The sequence below is a fragment of the Cotesia glomerata genome, linkage group LG2, assembly GCF_020080835.1.
Source record: "Cotesia glomerata isolate CgM1 linkage group LG2, MPM_Cglom_v2.3, whole genome shotgun sequence".
Taxonomy (NCBI): Eukaryota; Metazoa; Arthropoda; class Insecta; order Hymenoptera; family Braconidae; genus Cotesia; species Cotesia glomerata.
The window spans coordinates 17,016,335-17,038,308 of NC_058159.1; the positions used below are offsets into that span (position 1 = coordinate 17,016,335).

Below are 21,974 nucleotides of genomic sequence, written 5' to 3' on the forward strand. Positions count from 1 at the left end.
TTTTATAAATCAAAAATAAAAGTAAAGTAAATTCAGAGTATGTGAGTACGGGTTATGTGTGTGATATTTGTACGGGTAATGTGTGATAGAGAGTGTTAATAGTGTTATAAGTATTGATAGTCCTGTGGACTTAAAATCAAGTTAAAAGTGTGTGGAGTTGGTTTTGTTCAGTTGTCCGGTGGACTTGTAATTTTAAGTTTAGTTTTAGGCAGGTGTGGGAGATCATTCGTTAGAAAAAGCCCAATAGTTTTAGTCAGGTGTGGGAGACCGTTCGTTCAAAAAAGCCCAACTAGTTATAATCAGGTTGTGGGAAACCGTCCGTTAGAACATCCCAGCTAGTCATTGTATCGTCGTTTGGGAAGGTATCGTTGTAAATATCGTTTGTCTCGCAGTTAATTCTCTGCGTTGCTAGACCATAAGTTTATTATAGTGTGTGTGAGTGTGCACAATTTGTTAAATAATTTTGTTGTTAGTAAATTTGGCCATGTATTGTTAATTAAGAATTTATTTTATTTCACAGCACCTTCCTCCACTCTCTCTCCCTGTAAGATAAGCTCAGCTCTGGTACTGATTCCAGGAACCGTGATTAAAAATCCTGGTGGCGCCCTTTTGTTTATTAATTTAGCTTTCACATTTTGTTGTTTTATTATTCCAATTAATTTAATTTAAGGGGCCAATTGAGCGGTATCAACCCGTCACGAATTAATTTCTTTTGTTTCAAAAATTTAAGACTTAAATAGTAAAAATACCTTTTTCTTCTGCAGATCAATGAATTTTTTTTCAAAAAATCAAAATTTATCGGGGTATTATCTAAGTAAATAAATACATTTTAAGACGATTAATAAATCTGCTATCAGTTGATAAACAATGGTGTTATTAAGATAATACGCCGATAAATTTTGATTTTTTGAAAAAAATTCATTGATCTGCAGAAGAAAAAGGTATTTTTACTATTCAAGTCTTAAATTTGTCAAACAAAAGAAATCAATTATGTCTAACGCAAAATAAACAGTTAATTACTTTTGAATTTTATTTTAAAGACGAATAACTATGAAAGGAGTGGATTAATGAGCTTTCTGTAGGATAGCGTATAAATGATACTACTGTATTCAACGTATAACGCGCGTCCGCACTGTAATCTTCATTTTTAGTGACTAACTATACATGAAGTCTGGTGACTACTAAAGGCATGTAAATGCTCCCCACCCTTAGACCCTGAGGTTTCCTAATACTTCCCCTCACTGGTTGGATGGTGGACTTCCTTCTACACTAACTCCGTGTCAGTGTCTTGATCTTTTGTGGTCCCAATGGCTTCGTAAGGATGTCTGCTAAATTTTCGGTAGTTGGATAGTAAATTACCTTTACTACGCCTTTATTTATTAATTCTTTTGTATGTAGATATTTGGAATCAATGTGTTTTGTCAGCGTGCTTTTTCCTACAGTTGAGATGTTGTTAATACAACTTTGGTTGTCTTCATATATGGTGTTAGGTTCATTTTGTGGTTCCTCCATAAATTCTAATATACTTCTTATGCCAACACATTTTTTTGACGTCACTGACAGGGTAATGATATCAGCTTCGGTTGATGACGTTACTACGCAGTCTTGTTTCTTGCATGACCACGCTATAGCACCTCCAAAGATTTTAATAACAAAACCAGTGTTTGATTTCCTTGTCTCCCTGTCTTCGGCCCAGTTTGCATCAGTGTAGGCTAGTAGTCTGCGTTATGGGTCTCCATGGTTACTGAGTTTAAGTTCATAATCAATTGTCCCTTTTAAGTACTTGCAAACTCTCTGCGCTTCAATCCAGTCCACCTGCTTTGTTTGTTTAATGTGCTGTGCAAGCAGTGCAACTGGCGCGGATATATCAGGGCGTGAATTGACTGAGATGTAGTGTAGAGCAGAGCTCCAATAAGCCTACTATAGTGGTCAGTTTTGATTTCCGGTGAGTCCACTCTGAGCTTTTCGTACCCGGGGTCCATTGGGAATGTTGATGATTTTGCCTGGTCCAATCCAGTTCTTTGGAGTACTTTCTGAATGTAGTTTGACTGATTGATGGTAAAATCTCCTTGCTTGTTTCTTCTTATGTTTATTCCCAAGTAACACCTCACGTCTCATCTATTATCTTCATTATTTTTTCCAGAGATATACACCTAATTAAGACATCATCAACGTGACTCAAGAGCCAACTAAGTGTGTTATTGCTATGTATGTACAAACATGGATCATCATCACTTCGTTCGAAGCCAAATTCTGTCAGCACTTGGTTTAGCTTTTCATACTATTCTTTGCCTGCTTGTTTGAGTCCGTAGAGGCCTTTATTTAATTTACATCCCCAGTCTGGATGATTTTTGTCTTCACACTCAGGTGGTTGGGCCATGTATATCACCTCCTTGATCTTACCATTTAGAAAGGCCGTTTTTACATCCACATGTCTCAAAAAATAATTTCTTTATCCTGCAATAGAGAGAAATGCCCTGACTGTTGTTATTCTCACCACCGGTGCAAACACTTCATCATAGAAACTTTTAGTTTTTCCATCTGGGGCAGTTTTTACTTTAAACACCCACTTACAAACAATCATTTTTTTTATTCTTAGGCACTGTTTTGAAATCCTATGTGTTGTTAGTCTGGAGTGACTCGAGTTCTTCTGTGATGGCATTTAACCATTCTTTGCTGTGAGGACCATTGATTGCCTCCTGATATGTTTTCGGTTCAGCTTCGTCGTTGTCATTTTCTCTATCATATACGTATTTATCTATTTCCGGTTGCTGCGAGTTGTTGATGCTTGGAACTTCCTTTGGGGTGACGGAGACCTCTTCTGTGCTGACTAAACCTTCCCCTGAAGTAACTGATTGAAATGAGGACTTATCTGTCTTCCGTTGGGGAAACTCATCATCAATAGTTTCACATGAAATATAAATTGTGTGTTGTTCCGACTCGAGAGTATTGACAAGGTTCTTATTCTGAGCAATAAGCGGTTGAGAGTCACATAAATTTTCTACGTTCTCTTGCCCTTGAATGCGACGTTCTTCCAAGAAAGTTACATCACTCTGTTCAAGGATTTTTCCAGACGAATTTTCCAGTAGTTTGTACCCTTTTGATCCCTGTGGGTACCCAAGGAATATGTATTCTCTGGCTTTTGAATTTAATTTTCTCCTCAATTCTTTTGGAATATGAACATAGGCTCGGCATCCGAAAGTTCTAAGGTGACTGACGTCCGGTATTTTATTGAACCAGAGTTCATACGGGGTTTTTGATCTTATTCTTGTCGGTAATCTATTTTGGAGGTACGTTGCCGTCATGACCGCTTCTCCCCAGTACGTATCAGGCAACTTCGCGTCGATTAACATGGTCCTTACTGCTTCCATCAGATATCTGTTTTTCCTCTCGGCCAGACCATTTTGCTCTGGAGTATAAGGCATAGTGTTTTGAAAATCGATACCTTTATCTCTTAAATAATCCTTTAGAGTGTGTCCAATATACTCTCCACCTCTATCTGATCTGAAAATCTTTGGCCTTTTCTCAAACTGAGTTTCACAATATTTAACGAATTGTTCTATAACCAATTCTGCCTGAGATTGGTGTGTGAGCAAGTTAGAGTGTGTGTATTTTCTGAAATCATCGATTAATGTCATCACATATTTACGGCCTCCTGGTGTGGCTGTGGACATCGGTCCACACAAATCGGTATGTATAAGTTCCAATGGCCCTTTGCTCGATGTTTCCGATTTTTCGGGGAAAGGTCTTCTAGATAATTTTCCTCTAATGCATGATTCACACACTTATCTTATTGGACAATTATCTATTGTTATTCCAATTGCTAGATGATCTTTTATTAATCTGTTTATTGCTTTAGGATCTCGGTGCGCAAATCTTGCATGCTAAACATGAATACAATTTTTCGAATGGTGGGGCAATACTGCGAAAGCATATTCAGGAGTTCTTAATTTGTACATATGACTGATTCTATTGCCAACAGCACATTCTTTATCGTCTTTAAATATAGTCATGGTATTATTTTTGATTTTGACCTGGTATCCTTGTTTATCCAGTGATCCTATTGGTATAAGTCCTGACTCGAACTGTGGAACAAACAATACTTTGTCTAATTGTAGTGTATTGAATTGGCCATCCGTTGTCAAACACTCGATTTGCCCACTCCCTCTGCCCTGGACGATACATGAATTTCCATCGGCTACTTTTGATGTGTAAGTGGCGTCGATTTTATCAAAGAAGGTGATGTCATTCATTATATGACTGCTTGCTGCCGAGTCTAGAAACCATTCTTTTCTAATCTGATGTTTATATTTGATGGGATTACTGACAGAGTAAGCTTGTTGCTGTATGCTGACATCACTATCACTTTCTGACAATGTAGATTCTTCTTTTATTGCAGCTCGAGGTTTTTCTCTTGCTTTACGAATTTGTTTTTGTTTCCATCTTAAAAATTCTTTACAATTCTTCTTAAAATGTTCCGTACTTCCGCAAAAATAACATGTAAGAGCACTTTTGTCATTGTTTTTTGAATTATTCACTCTTATTACATTTTTGTAGGGTGACTCTGAGGTAATTTTTCGACGTTTAAGCTCACCGATGAGTGTAGCCTTGACGTTATCAATAGTTAATTCTTCTTCAGGTTTGGATGCTAATACCGTGTAACGGGTTGTTTTTACTTACCGCTCATTGGCCCCTTTATTAATCTAAATAAAAGCAATATAATAAATAAATGATTTTAAATTAACAAGGGCGCCACCAGGATTTTGTATTTCGGTTCCTGGAACCGGAAACCAGAGCTGAGCTTATAACCTACAGGGAGAGAGAGTGGAGGAAGGTGGTCTGAAAGAAATAAATTTCTATTTAACAAAAATGACCGGTATTTATTTAACAACAAAATAGAATAACAACTCGTGCCCTTGCACGTACACCACTCACTTACAACTAACTTAACACTACCGCTTATAACTACCGGAGGATTTCGGGCTAAAACCGTCGCCCCAACTCAGTGCTAGTCCTCTACTCGGCAATTCATCAACAAGTAGAAAACGTCGCACCAAAACTCGATTACCCTACTCGGCAATTCATCAACAAGTAGGGGTCGTCCAAAAAAATTCCTAATCCCACAGTACCCTCATACGGAGCGTCTATACTGCGGTTTCTAACTTACTACCACTGTACCCCACTTGGCGTCTATACAACGGATTCTCAAGTGTATTAATTACTCTACTCGGCAATTCATCAACAAGTAGAGACCGTTACAAAAATTCTTAATCCTGACGGTACCCTCTTATGGAGCGTCTATACCGCAGTTTCTAACTTACTGCCGCTGTACCCCACTTGGCGTCTATACAACGGCTTCTAGGACTGTACGAGTTACTCTACTTGGCAATTCATCAACAAGCAAAGAACGCGTACACTCACACACATATCCCGCACGATCTTCACATACATAACCCACGCGTCTTCACACACACATACACACTGGCTCTACTTAACTTTTATTTTCCGGATTACAAAATTACTCCAAAAATAACAACATTAATTTTTACTACTAATTTTCAGTCATTAGCTCGCAATTAAAATCATAAACAATTTCCACTATTAATAAAACAGAACCTTCAATAACTTCGGATTAAAACGACGCCTAAGCTTCTTCCAAAATTAACACGAGTTTAATACTCAACATTAAATAAATTTTTAAGAACAATATCGACGCATAAATTTATTTCAATTTCAACTCGTAATTTTATTTCTTAAATTTTGAATAAATTCTTAAGAATATTTCTTTGTAAAATTCTAACTAATTTTCTGGGACTTAATCCACGCCGTTAAATATTTTTATGAATAATTCCAATAAAATAATAATTTTAGTCTTCAATAGTTCAATGTATAAAATGACCACGTGGAATTTTTCGATTTATAAATAATTAATAAAACAAATTATCTCAATGTAAAATAAATTCACGAAAAATTATCCACGGGTAATTCGATCTCAATGGCGTCGAAACTCAGTAGCCGATTCTCAATAAATTATATTAAATAAATAATACTTTCTTGTAATAAATAATATTAATAAATGATAATTCAATCGTTATAATTTATAATAATAGTCCAGTTGTTAATATTGTAAATTGTTGCGTAGTAAAATTCACAAAGGAATTTGCGCGCTCAAAATGGACGCCATTGTTCGTAGCTGCGTAGCACGTTTTGGACCTCGGGTACCGAATACTATGTCGTGTCGATTGGAACCTTCTCGATGTTCAGAATTTAATTAATAAAATAAATTTATTTAAACCAATCTAAGATGTTAACAATTATCAATTGGCCAAATTACCAAATTAATTACTCACGACTTCCAAACCCAAGAGGTCTAAAACATTCTTCGGGTATAAGATCCCCAGGAAGAATGCTCACAATGCTAACGAATAAGAATTAATTACAATTAATTAATTATTTGATTATTATTAGGCAAAATATTATAAACAATTGAATTATCAAAATTTAATTAATAAATGAGAAGTAGTAAAATTGATGAGCCGGGTATACGACCCCCTAGGCTCATCAAAAATGTGAGTCTCAATACCTGGTTAAATTTGTGCTGAGGAAACTCTTTGTTCTAAACTGGTTTCCTTTTGGACTTTTTGGCTGCTGATGTTGTTGAATTGAGCACTGCACTACTTCTAACTCACCGCAGTTACTCAACTGACCAAGAAACCCAAAATTTCCCCCACTTAATGCTAATGGGTCCCGAAGACCGAGACGCGCCAGTGCTGCGTCGAATAATTATCACGCGTGTGCGGTTTTACCGTCACAGGATAAATAGCCCTGTTACAACCGAAACAAGCGTGTGATATGAAGGTGGCATACTGTGTAATATTATTCATGGGGCAAATTCGCCAATACCTTTACTTCCTAAAGCTATTAAGTTGTTTGTTAACTCCTGGATTTTTGAAATGTGTTTTCCTAAATCTTCTCCTTCACCAAGTCTTAACTATAGTAACTCCACCACTAGAGTTTATTTATTCATCCCACTAGCTTTCTGGTAATAAGTTGCTAGTGCATCCCAAATTTCTTTCGCTGTTGACTTTCCGAGAGTGTGTGGAGTTTGATCATCTCCTAATAATAAACAGATAGTTCCTTGGGCCTTTTCATCTTTTACTTCCCAAATTTCGATTGCTTCCTCATCTGCAGTGGGTTTAGGCGTTGTAATTGCTCTCCAAGTACCTTCTCTTTTAAGCAATTTTTCTACTTTATACTTCCACACCTGGTAGTTGCTATTGTTAAGCTTTGTTATGCCAAAACTGCTGCTGCTTTCCGTCATTTTGACAATTTTTCTTGAATCAACTGGATTTATCCTTAACTGGACTGACCCTTACTGGACTGAACTTCACTAAACTTTACTGAATTTCACTAAACTTTACTGAACTTTAACTTTAAACTTATTAACTGTACTGAACATTTATAGATATGTTCTGGTGCCTGGGTCCATAACCTAATGAGCTTTCTGTAGGATAGCGTATAAATGATACTACTATATTATATACTACTATATTATAATATATTATAATATTATTATTATATATAATATATTATATACTACTATATAAAATGATACTACTATATTCAACGTATAACGTGCGTTAGCACTGTAATCTTTATTCTTAGTGACTAACTATACATAAAGTCTGGTACCTACTAAAGGCATGTAAATGCTCCCCACCCTTAGACCCTTAGGTTTCACAATATGAATTTGATGAAAAATGATAAGAGACCTTTTTTGTAGAGTATGAAATTTTACTACAGAATAATTGTTTGCTTTATAAAAAAATGTTGTAGTCAATTGCAAGCGTGCGCACATTACTATACATTCGGTACTATTAGTCATTACTCATTACTCCTGTATGTTTAGTTATTTCAGTTTGTAACAAAATATGGTAGCGCGTAGACGTTTATTGTAATAGACTCAAGTGTAAGGTTATTTATTCATTATATCCAATTCCATAAACCCTAACAGGTTATGGGCCCAGGAATTGGCATATTTTGTTAATAAAGTGAAATAAGTAAAGTAAAGAAAATAGTTTTTTTTGTGCGTAAAGTTTTTTTTGACAAAATGGCGGAACGTAGTTCTGTGGCGTTCGGTATTGGAAAATTGAACAATAATAACTACCAAATATGGAAATTAAAGGTCGAACAGCTTTTAAAATGTAAGGGAACGTGGAAAGCGGTATCAGGAACAAGACCCACTGCTGGAGAGGATGCTATAAATGCTTGGGATGCGAGCAACGACACGGCGTTGGGTACTATCTGTCTTCTCGTGGAAATATACGCTGAAGAATGGGAAATAGCCGTTTTGGAAGAACTTCAATCACTACGAGAAAACGAAACCTGGGATCTCGAGCCAATCTCGAAAAATAAAAAGGCCATAGGCTGTAAATGGGTCTTCAAAGTAAAGAAGACGCCCGATGGTACACCAGATCGTTTTAAAGCCAGACTAGTGGCTCAAGGATTCTCATAAAAATATAGAGTGGATTATGAAGAAGTTTTTGCTCCAGTACTAAAGCCAAGCACTATTAGAATAGTAATAGCTATTGCTGGAAAGCAGAAGTTGACTGTCAAACACTGGGACGTCAATACGGCATATTTAAACGGAAAACTCAATGAAGTCATATACATGAAACAACCACCAGGTTTTGAAGACAAAGATAAATCAGACTGGCTGTAAACTTAATAAATCAATTTATGGCTTAAAACAGGTATCAAGAACTTGGAACAGCGAATTAAACACCACACTGACAAAACTGGGTTTTGGACGATGCCAGAGCGACCCCTGTCTTTACAAACATGGATGCAACACAATTACTTTCCTAGTAGTACACGTAGATGACATACTAGAAGCCAGTTCATCGGAAAAACGGATGGATGACATATTCACAATACTTGATGAAACCTTCAAGATGGTCGATATGGGAGATGTCAAATACTACGTTGGGTTTGAAATTTCGCGAAATGTTGACAGCGAATTCATGATCAGTCAAGAGCAATATATTGAAAAGAATATATTGGCACGTACAAGACTAAATCTTTCAATAACATCCAAGTATCCCATGGACGTAGAGTACGAGAAAAAGAGACTATCGTCATAAGAGGAGTCAAACGAACACTATAGCAGTCTAATTGGAGCCATACTGTACTTGTCGACTCACACCAGACCAGACATCTCAGCTCCTGTCGCTCTTCTAGCACAACATATTAAAGACACAAGAAAAATTGACTGGAATAAGTTACAGCGAGTAGTAAGATACTTAAAATTGACAAAAGGCTACAAGCTAAAATTGAGCTACCACAAACACGGCTCCCAAAATTTAATTGGATACGCAAACGCGAACTGGGCGGAGAAAAAATCCAATTCAGGTTACATTTTCAAATTTCTCGGTGGCACCATAAGCTGGGCCAGTAAAAAACAACGATGCGTCTCAGTATCTTCGACAGAGGCTGAAATCGTGGCACTATCCGAACCATCGAGAGAGTGTACCTGGCTTCGAAGAATACTAGAATTCCTGAACGAAGTACAAAATCGAGATTTAAGTCCGAGAAGCAAACATAACGGCACACAATATTTCAATACCGCTTATAACTTTTGAACAGCTTGACCGATTTCATCGTAATTGGTGCCATTCGAAAGGGCTTGACCAAACTTAGATTTCAAAATCTATTGGGAGCGATTCAGATTGATAGATTTTGAGAAATCTTCAAAAAACTAAAAAAAAAATTTTTTTCAAATGTGGTTTTTTGGAATAACTTTTAAACGGCTTGATGGATCGACTCCAAAAACTAAACAGCTCTTTACCTCAAAAAATCACGTCGATCGCCATCAGTCCGGTCAAAATCAGTTGATTCGTTCGAGAGATATCGTGAATGAAAGAAAACCGAAAAAAGTGTTTTTTCGGAATAACTCCGAAATTCCTCGCCCGATCAATCAAAACTTGAAAATTCTTTGTGAGGCTAAAAAAATTGCATCGAATGCCGCTAATCGCGTGAAAATCGGTTCATTCATTCAAAATTTATTGCGGTTTGAAAATTGAAAAAATAGTGTTTTATCAAGCTTCTACCAGACCAAAGCATACAAAAGCTATTTTTTTGAGCTTGGAGAGCTCAAAATAACACACAAATTGTATTTTTGAGCTCGAAGAGATCAGAAACGTCATGAGTGCAATTTCAAACGTTTAGATATGGAATTGGCGGGAAGTGCAGGGTTGGCCTTCAGGGTCAACCGTTTTCCTAATTTTTTTCCAAGTAATCGTAGCGGGAAATTAAAAAACTTAAACGAGCATGAAAAACTATGATCATGAGCATTTTTACCCGAAAGGACCCATCGTACTCCCCTCTCTCCTACTTATTTTGGTTTTTCTCAAAAACTGAATTAGATCAAAGTTTGAAAATGTCGAGATCTCAATATTACGATAATACCTACATACCCACAGGATATTATTTATCTACTCACAAAAAACATTATTACCCTGCTTATCCTCCTATGACCTTTTGTTCATTTTACTTCTAGTTTGATGTGACCCTTCTATTAGTTCTTAAAATCTAAATTCAACTTCAATTGTTTTCTAAAATCTTATACTTACCAACTTATATTTCTACAAAATTATCGGACTTTTTGATGTGAAACATCTATAGGCTCACTTGTAAACCGAATTGTTGGCGTGGCGACGCTTGCCGTGGTGACGGGTCGCCACGCTATACTAAGGTATACATATATATATATATATATATATATATATATATATATATATATATATATATATTTTATATGTAGTAGAGTGTAAGGCGTGGCTTCTCACTTAGTTCGACGTTGTTGTTTACTACGGTACACATAACTTGCGTTTTATTTAATTTCGATGTGAAACATTTTTATTTTAATTTTTGATAATAAAATATGTGTGATAGTGATGACTCAGAAGATCAAAGTGATCAACCTTGTGCAAAGAAATTGAAACTACACTATGGCATACTACCAAGTCATCAGTAAGTAGATCGTATTTTTCAAGTGTCCATAAATGTAATTATTATATTTTTATATTTAATTAATTATATTCATATTAATCATTTTAGTAATTATATAAATTATATTAAGATTAATAATTATATAAATTATATTAATATTATCTTCAATTAATTATTTTTTTATTATTCATGAAGGAATTAATATGGAAAAATTTATTAATAAAATTTATATTTGCTAATCTTTAGTCATATATTGCAATAATTAACTAAGATTTGAGTTCATGAGTATATTGAAGCCACACTCAAAATTTTTTTTCTTTTTCTTGTGTATTTTAATATCATATTTTTTTAAATATTTCAGTTCCCAACAATCATCACAGGGATCACAAAATATTATTATTGAAACTGGACGCCACCCTGATCAGTTAAACACAAGGCATACTATCAATGTTGTGTAAGACTTTATTAATCAAATAGTACCAGACTATTTTAATTTTTATCTTAGATCTGGCCGCTGGAGTGGCCATTTACAAAAACAACAACACTTCACATGTTACTACACTCAACATGGATCTAGCAGTTCAAAATGCTACAGAAGTTCATGTTTCCCAAACATCTATTGGTGATATGTGTGCTTCACATGTTAAACTAGAAGACGGAAGTGAATTAATTATGATTGTAGTATACATTTCACCTAATAACAAAATGGATCATATAATTTCATTTTTACATGAAAGGTTATTTCCTTATAGTCAAAGAGGTTCAATAATTTTTAAAACGAATAAACATAAATTACCATTAATTTAAGCTAGAGATTTTAATGTAAATTTTGCAAGAGCTGAATCAATGCCATTAATGACATTTCTTCAAAAAGAATTTCAATTGCAAATCAACAACAATCCAAGAGAATCTACTACCAAATATGGAACAACAATAGATGCTGTATTTGTGAGATATCTTGATAATGTTTCATCCAATACTTTTGTAACGTACTTAAGTTATCATCGACCAATCGTCACAGTAATACCGGCAGAGGAAACATCGAATATAACTATTACTAAAGTCACAGATGAAAATATTTAAATTGTGGCCACTTGATATTAATATCGAATTTTTATATCACATGTAAATAAATGTTTATTAAATAAAGTTACCATTTTCTGTAAGAAATTCGTAATACTTCATTTTTTCATTAGGCTATATTTAATTCCTGTAATAATATTATCTTTTATGCATATTACTTGTACACACACGATGTTTCACATCTGCCAGGCGTCCTATGACGGCTCACATTTTTTTTTAGTCACTTCAAATAAAACTTATGAATTTATCGAATACTAATGGCCGTATCAAAAATATTATACTCTTATATAAGCTGCATAATATTTGCTCTTATGAACTCATCAAAGATATATACAAAAGACATTGTTTGTAAAAGTACTTTAGAACTTACGTTTTCGAGTCTACAATCCAATGTTGACGAAATTACTTAAAATAAAATAGGAATTCTATAGAAACGTTATTTTTTTCGACCCCCTGATTAAAAAAAAGTATGGAGACACAGAAAAAAGTATTGAAAAGAATTAGATTGACTAGAAAACCAACTCTTTACAATACTTTTTTCTTTCTCTCAATACTTTTTTTTAATCAGGGCCAAGACAATTAATACAGAAAACACACACTAAGCCGTAGTAAGAGCGTACAAATGCTGACACAAGTTATTAGATCAATGAATAATTGCTATTTTATTTTTGTCCTATAATCGGTGAATTTCGATAAATTTTCATGGAAATGTACATATCCTGTTAACAATTAAGTATAAAAAATTGCATAAAAATAGGTGATGCATTACCTGAACTTTTGATCTTCAGAATCTATGAAATAATTGATTTTCAAATCCATTATAAATCAAGCAACAAGATAAATAATCTGTTTTCAGGCCAAGCGGCCAATAGGCTAGTTTAGTATGACTTGACAGATAGTCAATCTTAATATACCCAGTGAAAACGTTTACGTCAATATGACGTCAAAATGACTTAGAGCTATGTCAAAATTTACGTAAAGTATGTCCCATACACGGAAAAAAATAATCGGTAGAGTCTACCGATTGGCGATCGGTAGCAGCTACCGATTTTTTTCGGCAGAGGCTACCGATTTTTTCAGTAGAGGCTCCCGAAAAAATCGGCAGCTGCTACCGAAAAAAAATCGGTAGAGGCTACCGATTTTTTCGGTAGAGGTTCCCGAAAAAATCAGCAGCTGCTACCAAAAAAAAATCGGTAGCAGATACCGATTATTTTCGGTAGAGTCTACCGATTATTTCGGTGCAGGCTACCGATTACCACACGGAGAAAATTTTATGTTAACGGTAACCATCCTCATTTTGTAGCTTCTACTATGCAGGATGGTTATTAATTTTTGCAAAGTTAAGATGATAAATGCAACTATCCGGCGATTGTAATTAGTACAATCAGTATATATTAATTCCCACAATTATGATAATACGGTTTATTATCTAGATGGTAACTTTTACCATCGGAGATAGTTAAAATCATCATGATTGCAATCATATAAAAATTACACAGGAAGTATAAAAAACTAAACTTTTTCGATTTTAGAGTCAGAATATAATAGCATTCTAATGTTTGACATAAGAGTGAGTATTGAAAAAAGTATATTTATATTATTAAGAGAATAACAAAAATTTTGTCTCCAGGATAGTCATATGATAAAATCGGGTTTTTTTTTAGTGAAATTTAGTGTCATTGTAAAGGTCTTGACTTGAATTTGCGCTTTTTTAAGGTATCATATCATTCTCATCGATAGTCAATTTATCATGATAAGTACTTAGGCTGCATTCGAAAATGCTTCATTTCTAGACGTATAATTAAGAAATGACCTTTTATCTTTTTAACTATTGACATTTTTAAAGATATAAGCTCATCCCGACATTACACTCATCGAGACTTTTCATTTGAGTACCCACATCAACTTTTCATATAATATATATATATATTGTGACATGGGAAAAATTCCCCATGTCAAAAGACTAGTTTGACTATTTGTTTTATTTTAATTTTCGTTATCATTATTAATTATTTTGGCTCAGCTGAAGGAATGCAAAGATTCGACGCGACTGTGTCGCCCCAAGCGGCCTCCTGATCAGAGAGTGAAGCTCGAGGTAAGGCTTACACCCGAAACCGCGCCGAATTTGAAAAGTATGCATGAATGAGGGTAACTATTGTAGAGAGTATGTGAGAGTGAGAGCGAAATTAAGTTTAAGCGATCAGACGAACCCGCGAATTTACACAGAGCCATCAACGACCAGCGTGACATCTGGAGGAGGACCACTGCGAGAGCGAAGCAAAATTTGAATCCGACGAATGACGACGGCGTTTGAGCAACTTAAGTCGAGCGAGGCACCATCTGGATGCCGTAAGCCGAACCGAGTGACATATCGACCAATCATCGATCACAACGGAGTACTGGACGCATCCCGTAATACAACGGCCGGCTAGAAGAAGCCGTGAGCTGATTGGATGCGAGGTTTTTGAACTAACGGAAAATTGGAGAACACATGTTGCCGAGGAGGCAGCCATGATAAATTGATTCTGATCTGGACGCCGTGCTTGTTAGTCGCACAAATTCCGCTATAAGCATTAAAATATTTTACAACACAATTAACCACCATTACTGAGTTAAATATTGCACATTGTTAAGATTTATTTTACGATTGTACCTTGTCGAAGCTATTGTTCACGACCACTGTGTGGATTATTGCCGAGTGACGATTAATTAGTATTATTACGTGCACATGGAAGACGCCATCACCGAGACAGCGACGCTATTCCGCCTGCTATCCCGCCAACTTCGTTGAGAGTCAGCTACCTGGACGAGTACCGACCCGAGGGGTTCACTGCTGCCGCAGGGTGAGTCTGATCGCTAATTTAGCCCCAGGGTATCCTCACCGCGATATTGCGATCAATTTTAGTAAATTTGACCAGTTTGATTTTTGGTGTAATTTTTTAGTAGATTTCATAGAAATCTAACTATTGCAATGGTCCTCATGACAAAACTTTTGAAAAATTTTGCTATATTCCGACTTAACTCGACGAGCTGAGTCAAAAAATACATATGGTTCAAAAGTTTATATATGTATGTGTATATATATATATATATATATATATATATATATATCTAATATATAAAATTCTCGTGTCACAATGTTCGTTCCCATACTCCTCCAAAACGGCTTGACCGATTCTCATGAAATTTTTTATGCATATTCATTAAGCCTGAGAATCGGCTACTATCTATTTTTCTACCCTCTAAGTGATAAGGGGTGTTCACCCCAAAAATTTTTTTTTTATTTTTGATAAAATTTTTTTTTTTTTATTTTTTTATTATGTGGCATAAAAAATACATACAACTCTAAATTTGCACTTTTTTATCACCAACCCTTGCTTTTTAATAGTCATTTTCATAATTTTATCATTTTCTATCCCGCTCGATAACATCAATTATTATCACTTGGTAAGTTATCTCCTCCATGTGTCTACCGGTGTCACTTCTCACCCTATAAACAGCACGGAGTAGGGATTTTACCTCTACAGTTTTCGGCTATTATTAGTGTTTATGCTTCAAGCGTAGTAGTTAAACATTTTTACTATCTCTGTGTAACTCTCATATCAAATATATTCTCGAGTAACTTTATTATTTATTTATTAATAACTAATATTATTGAATTCAATCAATTATTAATAACTAATAAAATTATTAATTTTGAGTGTAAATCGCACGGTCAGTTAATTAAGTGACTTACATAACCTCTAAAATACTCAATACGTGTCACGAGTTCCCGCAAACAACGGCTATTGAGTTGTAAGTATAAATTATTTTTTACGTTCATTATAAAATCAAAAATTATTCTTTCTTATTTATAACGAAAATATTGTTGGGAATGGTGAAAAACGAATTCGGTGAAAGTTAGATTTTTATTACAATTGGGAAATTTTTTTTTGTGTTTACTTATAAGAGCTCTAACTTCGACAGAATTTTTTTTTTCACTTTTTCTAACAATACGTATTTTCGATATAATTAAGAAACATAAAATTTTTCGCTTTCGTGAAACTATCTAATTTTTACATGTATATTTAATGTAATCAAAGATAAAATAAATGATTAATATAATTATTAAATATAATAATTAAATAATTCAATCAGTTCTATTCATGTGTGTTTTGTATTGTACAGTGAACAATGTCAACAAAACGCAAAGGGGCCAATTTGAGCCGTGATACAAATAAATCTAGAAGCATTCGAAATAGAAGAGCCCAAAGAACCGAAGAACAAGTTCAGGAAGAAAATACTGGAGCGCGTGTGAGAATGGCGCAATTGCGTCAAGAATAATCAGACGATACACGAGCTAAACGCAATGAAGTCATGAGATTAGAACAACGACAATAACACCGTTTTACTGTCAATAGACGTAGAGCGAATGACCAACAACGCCAACAGGCGCATCGAGCATTTGTAGCTACATCATTTCTGCGTCTAGCATTCCAATATGAGCCCGATATTGAATATTATGCTCATTCAAAAGTAGTAATTGGTGCTATGAACAAAGAATGCCCGTATTGTCATGCTTTGAAATTCAAAAATGAACCAGCCGGGATGTGTTGCGCGTCAGAGAAGGTACAACTACCTGTAATTGAAACACCACGGGAACCATTGAACGGTTTGCTTATCGGCACAGATCCAGATTCTAACGTGATCCTGAAGTCCATTCGAACATTCAACTGATGCTCACATTTTGGTTTGGTTAATCGACAAAATCCGTACTGAAGAAATAGATAATATAATTTCTGCAGAAATTCCCGATCCGTCTACTGATCAATTGCTGTTTGATATTGTTACAGCAAACATGATTCATGGCTCATGCGTTACTTTTAATCGTTCATCGCCTTGCATGTCAGATGGAAAATGTACAAAAAATTTCCCTAAAGATTTCACTAACGATACAATCACAAATGTCGACGGATATCCAATATATCGTCGAAGGAATCCAGATAATGGCGGACAATCATTTATTAAAAACATCAGCAACACAGACATTAATATTGACAATTGTTGGGTCGTGCCATATTCACCCTTGCTGAGCAAAACATACAATGCTCATATTAATGTTGAGTTCTGCAGTTCTGTGAAGAGCATCAAATACATTTGCAAGTATGTCCATAAAGGCAGTGACATGGCGGTGTTTAGAGTGGAAAATACCAATGTGAATGCTCCTCCAGTAAATAAAAACGATGAAATAACGCTCTACCAAATAGGTCGGTACATCAGCTCCAATGAAGCTGTTTGGCGTATCTTTAGTTTTCCAATTCATGAACGGGATCCAGCAGTTGTTCAGTTAGCTGTTCATCTTGAAAATGGTCAGCGTGTATATTTCACGAACGAGCCAGCGATTGATCGTGCTATAAATCCACCAAAAACTACACTCACTGAATTTTTTGAATTGTGTAATTGTGCGGATGATTTTGGTGCCTTTGCACGTACTTTACTCTATTCACAAGTACCACGCTATTTCACATGGGCTCAAAAAAAACAATGGTTACCCCGCAAGCAAGGCTCACTGGTGACAGTTGATGCATGCCCCAATTTATTCAAATCAAATGCCTTGGGGCGAGTATTTACAGTGAATCCAAGACAGACTGAGTGCTTTTATCTTCGACTATTGTTGGTTAATGTTACTGGCCCATTGTCATTTCAAGATATACGTAAAGTGAACGGGCAACAGTATACAACGTATAAAGATGCATGCCTTGCACTCGGCTTGCTAGAAGATGACAATCAGTGGGAATGTATGCTTGCTGAAGCAGCATTGAACTGTACAGTAATACAAATTCGTCTACTATTCGCTATAGTGTTGACTACATGTTTTCCAGCCCGAGCAGAGATATTGTGGGATAATCACAAAGATTCAATGACTGATGATATATTGCATCAACATCGTACACGGTGTAACGATCTAGCGATAACATTCAGCGACGATATGTATAATGAAGCATTGATTGCTATTGAGGATCTTTGCAATATCATTGCCAACTTAGCACTCAGTCATTTCGGTATGAATTCGCCAAATCGGGGTGTAACTGATTTATTGAACACTGAAATGAATCGTGAAATGCAGTACAACACTGTAGAAACGGCGGCGATTGTTACTCGCAATGTCCCACTAATGAATGAGGAACAAAGAACCATTTACGACCGCATTATGCTCGCAGTTTCAGCAGGACAAGGTGGGTTCTTCTTTTTAGATGCACCAGGTGAAACTGGCAAGACATTCCTTATTTCGATAATTCTCGCCAAAATACGATCCAATAATGGCATCGCATTGGCCGTTGCATCATCGGGCATTGCGGCAACTTTATTGGATGGAGGCAGAACAGCTCATTCAGTATTTAAGCTACCACTAAATATTCAAAATAACCCTGACGCAGTGTGCAACATAAAAAAACAATCGTCCATAGCCACAGTGCTGAAACAGTGTAAAATTATCATCTGGGATGAATGTACCATGGCACACAAACATTTGCTTGAGGCGTTGAACAGGACATTGAAAGATATTAAAAACAACGACAAACTATTTGGTGGCACTCTGTTAGTCCTTTCAGGTGACTTCAGACAAACACTTCCCGTCATTCCACGTTCAACATACGCTGATGAAATCAACGCCTGCTTAAAATCATCGACATTGTGGCATAATGTTGAAATAGTACAGCTGAAAGTAAATATGCGCGTTCAAATGCTTCAAGATCCATCCGCTGAAACATTCTCAAAACAACTCTTAGATATCGGCGATGGAAAAGTCACTATAGCTAAAACAGGATACATAAAATTAGCGAATGATTTCTGCACAATCATTTATTCGCAAGATATTCTTATTGAACAAATATTTCCCGATGTACACACGAATTACATAAATCTCGAGTGGCTTGCAGAAAGAGCAATGTTAGCTGCAAAAAATGTGGACGTTGACATTTTAAATCTGAAGATACAACAGTTATTGCCAGGAGACTTGGTATCATATAAATCTATTGATACAGTTTGCGATGACACTGAAGCTGTAAATTTTCCAACAGAGTTTTTGAACTCACTAGATTTGCCAGGCATGCCACCACATAACTTACAATTGAAGGTTGGATCTCCAATTATTTTGCTTCGTAATTTGAACCCGCCACGGCTATGCAACGGTACGCGATTAGTCATTAAAAATTAATGAAAAACGTTATCGAAGGCACCATTTTAAATGGCAAGTTTCGAGGTGAAAATATATTGATACCACGAATACCTATTATACCCACAGATGTGCCAATTCAATTTAAGCGTATTCAATTTCCGATTAGATTGGCATTTGCAATGACTATTAATAAATCCCAAGGCCAAACAATGTCTGTTTGTGGCTTAGATTTGAGCACACCATGTTTTTCACACGGACAATTATACGTTGCATGCTCTCGAGTGGGTAAACCATCAAGTTTGTTTGTATTAGCTGAAGACCGGCTAACAAAAAATATTGTTCACGCTGCAGCATTAAGAGATTAATATTATGTAATTAATTAATTATATAAATAATTATTACTTTTAATAAATTAAAACAATTAATGTTTGGTGTTTTGTTATTTTTAAACAACATTCCCTCATCGTTCACAGCGCTCCAGGCCTTTTTCACTCATATTCCACATCCTTATACACTTCCAATAAGTTAGTAATTTTTTTTCGACACTAGAAATTCTCTAGAAATTATTCACATGGCAAAACAACGTTTGCCGGGTCAGCTAGTATTTATATATATATACGATATAACGCGGCTTGTCACCACGATAGCGTCGTCAATTTACAATGGATCTTTACCAAACTCAACATACTTATTCTACAGATAGATACTGAAGTCAAGTTTGAAGATGAGCTTAATCGGTCAAGTAATTTAGAAATGCCATGATTTCAAAATTTTCAAAATCATAAAAATTCATATTTCTTCACTTTCTTACTCGAATAACTTTTGAATGGGATAACTTATTGAAATTCTGTAAAATACATCTGAAAGCTCTTTAAATAAGCTTCAATTTGAGTACTATATCATATGTGTAGTCTCTGGGCTGTCTGATTATTTTTTCAATTACGGAAAAATTCCCACTGAGTAGGTCCCCCCTTTCCCCTATCTGTTCTTTCCCAACTCTTTTAAAATTTGCTTTGATATGGCTTATTATAAGAAAATAATGAATGAATATAAAGAAAAAAATGATTCGAAAAAAAGGTTGAAAAGATTGATTATAAACGGATAAAATTAATAAAAATGAAAGATATAGAATAAATAAGTAAAGATAGTACATAATTAATGAATGTAATCATTTTGCTTTTTAAATTTCTTACTGTTTACACGAAAAAATTTAGGTGTGAAATACAACAGCTAGAGCACATCCAAACAAGCATTTTTGAATTTAAAAATAAAATAATACAAGATCATAGATATTCTTATAAATAATTTTCTTGATTCAAGGATAATTTTCTTGAACAAAGTTTATTTTTATTTTCATATGAACAAACTATTTTCTATAAAGTTGATAATATTCAATAATGAATTGTATAATTTTTATTTTTTACAATTAATATCTCTGTAATTTTTAATTAAAAGAAAGAAAATTTTTGGAACAAGTCATCGAAAAAGGTAATGTTTCCTCATTAAAAAAATATTGTAATTATTCAGTAAATTATGACAGAATACTTTGTCTGTAAATGTCACATTCTTTCTTAATTACATCTCAGTGAAACAAATATTTTATTAAAAAATTGTTATCAATGAAATATCATAATTGTCAATGAAGTATGTTAAGTTTGAAAAATCATGGCATTTCTAAATTACTTGACCGATTAAGATCATCTTCGAACTTGACCTCGGTATCTATCTGTAGAATAAGTATGTTGAGTTTGATAAAGATCCATTGTAAATTGGTGAAGTTATCGTGGTGACAAGCCGCGGTCGTTTCCAATCGCAGTAATTTTTGGATTTTTACACTTATTATAAAATCTACTTCCATTTCGACTGCCGAATGGTCTTTTTTTTTGTATTAATATTTTTTTTTTTACGAAAGTAATTATTGAATTTCTTTCGGATTATAGAGACGTGTGTGATGACACTCAGAGGCACGGTACCATCGGGGTGTATTTGTGTGTGTGTTCGTAAATTAAAACGTAGATTCAAAGTCGAGCGTTCGCTTCTTAGTATTTATTTTTTTTTGTTATTTTTTTTGTTCGAGACACTGGCATTGAACCAACTGTGTGACATTATTATTACTATTGTTAATGGTCGTATTGGTTGGAACAGTGATCTATGCCAACAATTGAACGTGATTTCTTTTTGTTGTTGTTATTAAACGTAACGCCCGAGAAATTTGGAGCTGTGTAAGACAGCTAGCCCGACCGACGCGCCATCTCCGAGCGCGGGCCCAAACTTATCTCAAGCTTCAACTACCCGCAAGCTTAGTCAATTTACCGACCGTAGTTAGTTATCCACCGCGAGCCCGCCAAATTGTTGAATTTTTGAATTATTTGAATCGGGATTAACTAAGAAAGTTCGGGATTCTTACGAGCCGTTGACGGACCGAATATAATTTTTGGTTATGATTAAGTAATTTAAAGATCGATTAATTGCTTACGTCATCGTAGTATTAATTATAAGTCATTTAAGTTAGTATCTGCGAGCTACCGACGTTTCAATATTGTTGTTGTTTCTTTTAGTTATTACTGTAATTTTTGGAAAATCTGAACATTCGGCGATTACTTTTTTTCGTTTTCTTTTCCCGAGCTTACTTAGATTTAAGCATTTTACGTTTCGCCGTTCATTCGAATTTTAAATCTCTTCGTCATCGACCTGCCGCCCGACGACAAACGACAACGAATCGTGG

At 35.0% G+C, this 21,974-nt stretch overlaps 1 long non-coding RNA gene across 1 annotated transcript; it reads left to right on the forward strand.

Annotated features, from left to right (window-relative positions):
* Positions 1-306: 306 nt before the first annotated feature.
* LOC123258914 lies at positions 307-21,289 on the forward strand. Its single transcript, XR_006508175.1, has 3 exons — positions 307-404; positions 4,625-4,639; positions 21,279-21,289. It is a non-coding gene; the product is annotated as an uncharacterized LOC123258914 (long non-coding RNA).
* The last annotated feature ends 685 nt before the right edge of the window (positions 21,290-21,974 follow it).